Here is a 4,256-nt window from a genome sequence, read left to right on the forward strand (position 1 = left end):
CCCCCCCCCCCCCTCATATGATTTATGGACTTCATTATACAGTATATCAAAGCATGCACACGTTCCGTAGAGTGAATGTCTTCCCTTGGGGTCACTCTAATATCCTGTCGTCTTGCAGTCCTGTCACAGAATGAGATGAATGGAGCCCGGTTGTATGGAGTGATCACTGAGTGACTGCATGCCCTGACACAGCAGAGGCACAGCCGCTGTCTTACAGCCACTGGCCTGAGAGGCTGACAGGCTGGCCTCTGTTAATCGTACTACGAAGGATTATATGTACCCTCTCCTGGCTTTAAAAGCCATATTAAAGGTCCCATGTCATGGCCATATCTACTGATCATAAATCCATTGTTGAGGTCTACTAGAGTAGATTTACATTGTGCAATTTTCCAAAATCACAAATCCACTCCAAATCCACTCCTAATCTCGTATCCATTTGATTATCCTTCGGAAACAAACTCTGTGGCAGAAGTACTCAGATCTTGTACTTGAGTAAAATTAGTAATACCAGAGTGTAGGAATACTCTGTTACAGTAAAAGTCCTGCATTCAAAATGTTACTCAAGTAAAAGTATGAACATCAAAATATAGTGAAAGTAGCGACAGTAAAAGTAGTGATTGTGCAGATGGGTCCATTTCAGAATAATATATACAATATGTTTTATAATGATTGATCATTAAAGTGTTCTCAAAGCTGGTAAACGTGCAGCTAGTTTGAATGACTTTGTATACTGCAGGGTAGCTTGTGAATTTACTCCAGGTGGAACTAAAGTCTGATTTAACACTTGATTATATTTCACATCATTCATCCACATCGTTGGGTTACATATTGTAACCCTTGTTATATTAGCACAGACGGAGCCCTCTACTGGACTCTATGGGTACTACCTTATCCTGCGTGCATTCTCCCACTGAGACTTCTATAGACGTAGTCGGCCTAGGGCGGGCCTACATAACACCGTATAAAAGGAGGCCTCGCCTCCTGACTATCATCCTACACCTCTCTTCAGCGCCCACCCCCCCCCCCGATGATCTCATCCTAATGTAACACGTTAAAAGGTTTTAGTGTTAGGTGCGGTTAGGTGAGGATTAGAGCTTAGGTAAATAATAGGAAGGCCTTTGTTTGAGACACCGTCTTCATGAGTCTAGAACCTGAACTCCATTTTTATCCATTATGGTCTCCATGCCTTATGAGACGCAATGTCATTTTCAGGACGTAAGTTTTACAACTGAGTTCATTTTCATACTTGAGTTTTATTCACTTTCATCGCTGGTCATTTTCATCACACACGTCTACCCAGGTAAAGTCTTATTATATGTTATACAAAATATTACTTAACTAGTAATTTCAAAGAGTTGTTCGACCATTTGCACGTCGATCAAACTTACTGAACTATGACGTCCCATGAACACTTAAATGAGGTCACCTTGATTTCAGACTAAATTGTGACTATATGAAAGTGTGTAAGTAAGGGTAGCAACCTAATGTATAACTTGGGAACAATTATCGTGTCTGCCTCGGGAGATGACCTCAAACAAAAAAGGTACCCATGATGGATAGTGACGCACGTAAGAGGGGTGACTCTTGAAGATATGCTGGCATCAGCCGGATCCCGCCCGGTGTATTGTTGGCATATTTTCCTCCGGAGCGGAGGACTTGTAGTAGGATGTTGGCAGAAGTCGCGGGTGGGCGTGGGTATCTTGCCTACCCCTCTCGGGGGAGCGGGACTCATTTTTTGTTTTTTTTATCGTGGACGGAGGGACTTAGGGAATCCTATGTGTCCTCTCGCGGTCGCGGGTACGGAGTGTGAGTCCGTGACTGGGGCACGTCTACAATCTTCCTGGAGTTTACGGGAGGCAGGGCATTCCCCGTTCCCGGCGCAGTGCAGCCCCTCCCCCAGTGTTGGGGGCGGGGATGTTTTAGACACAACAGGATCGTTCGTGTCTGCTCCTCTTTCTCGGATCTGTACAGGGGTTCTCTTATTTGGAATACTTCCCCGGGACGCAGCTGGTTCTGCGGCGGCACGTAGTATAGGAGGGTTGTTGGTGTTGGCAACTTATTCCCGGCCAACTGTGTCGGTGTCGGGCACACCTCACGCGTGCTTAGCGGCACCCCCGTCCGAGGGGGCGGACAGGCATCCGTTACACGGTTACGTGAGCGTCTCGAGCCGGACGGTCCGTAAGAACCTGGTCTGTCGAAGGGTAGTCGTTGGCCGTGGGGCTTCGAGTGATTGTCGACAAGGTCACGTAGATTTCCCGTCGACACGCGAGGTGTATTGTTCGATCGCGTGCGTAGCCTTCGCGTCTTCCTCCCCGGATCTAGAGACAGGCCCAGCAGCGGAGTCCCGGTACCTCTTGGGTGTCCCCGTGTCACCGGACAACGGGCGGCCGACCGGCTTGTCCAGGTTGAAGACCCGAGGAGGGTCTTTGACCTTGGGTCTAGACGAAGTGGTGGCAGGCCCCACTTCGTGGGTGAGCGGACCGGTCCCCCGGCGGGGAGCTGTCCCGCGAGGCGGGAGACAAGAGGCTCAGGGCCCTACACCTCCCGAGAGTTCTATTTGTGGTGGGAGACCTCTGGGTATGTGTGTCGGGAGGAGGCGACACCGGTTGTTCGCGCCCGCCTCCGTTTGAGCGGGGACGGACAACTCTATTCCTCGACCAACAGCGAGGACTGTAATTTGTATGGAGGGGACTTAATCCCGTAACTTTACGGGCTCCTCCTGATTGTGATGAAGGGCGACCGAGATCTCCGAACGGACCAGCTCTGAGACAGTCTCGGGTCGCGGGTGGATATCGGGAGAGAAGTCCGTCCAGCGGAGGGGTAGGACAAAGACCTGCGCAGGCACTTGTGACACTCAGCTCCTCCAGTGGGCAGGGGTCAACTCGTGGGGAGGCGCCTCCACCAGGCTCTGGGGTGTTTTGGCTTCCACCGGGAAGTACCGTCACTCCCCCTACCAGTGGTTCGGCGCAACCTACGGGAGATTCTCCGTGGTTTGCTGCCGCGACCACTGGTAGGGGGGGAGTCACTTCCCGGTGGAGGGCCAAACCCCCACGAGGCGCCTGGGTTGGAGGCCTCCCCCAGAGGTGACCTTGCGCCACTGGAGGATGGTAGTGTCACCAAGTGGCCCTGCGCAGGTCTTGTCCTACCCCTCCCTGGACGGACCTTCTCCCGCGATTATCCCACGGCGACCCGCGAGACTGGTCTCAGAGCTTGTCGTTGGAGGATCTCGTGCCCTTCATCACCAAGTCAGGAGGAGCCCGTAAAGTACGGGGATTTAAGTCCCTCCATACATATACCAGTCCTCCGCGTTGTCAGAATATAGTTGTCCGTCCCGCCTCCAAACGGAGGCGGCGGAACAACCGGTGTCAGCCTCTCGACACCAATACCAGAGTCCTCCACAACAATAGAGACCTCTCGGTGTGGTAGGGCTAGGCCCTGACCTCTTGTCTCCCCCCGCTGGGGTACAGCTCCCGCCGGGGGACGGTCCAGCTCACCCACGAAAGTGGCCTCCCCCACTTCGTCTAGACCCAGGTCAAGCCCGTCTCGGTCTTCACTGGACAAAGCGGTCGCCGGCCCGTTGGTCGGTGACACGGGACACAAAGAGGTTACCGGGACTCCGCTCGCTTGAGGCCTGTCTCTAGATCGGGAGGAAGACGCAGAGGCTACGCACAGCGATTCGAAACAATACACCTCGGCGTTGTCGACCGGCGAATCTACGTGACTTGTCGACAATCACTCGAAGCCCACCGCCACACTAGCCCTTTCGAGACAGGTTCTTTACGGACGTTCCGGCTCGAGACGCTCACGTAACGTGTACGGTTGCCTGTCCGCCCTCTCGGGACGGTGTGCCGCTAAGCACGCCGTGAGGCTGTGTGCCCGACACGACACAGTTGGTCGGGAATAAGTTGTGCCACTCACACTCCTATATCGTCGCGCCGCCGAACCAGCTGCGGTCCGGGGAAGTATTCCAAAATAGAGAACCTGGTACAGACCGGAGAAAGAGGAGCCAGACACGAACGGATCCTGTGTGTCCTAAGACATCCCCCGCACCCCCAACACTGGTGGAGGGGGCCTGCACTGCGCCGGGAACGGGTAATGCCCTCGCCTCCCCGTAAACATCAAGGAGGATTGTGAGACGTGCCAGTCACCGGACTCACACCCGTCCCGCGACCGCGAGAGGGACAATAGGATTCCCTAAGTCCTCCGTCCCACGCATCTTCGGGTATGTCCCGGCTCCCACCGAGAGGGGTAGGCAG

This window comes from Notothenia coriiceps, unplaced genomic scaffold (assembly GCF_000735185.1).
Source record: "Notothenia coriiceps isolate Sejong01 unplaced genomic scaffold, NC01 NC01_scaffold00017067, whole genome shotgun sequence".
Classification (NCBI taxonomy): Eukaryota; Metazoa; Chordata; class Actinopteri; order Perciformes; family Nototheniidae; genus Notothenia; species Notothenia coriiceps.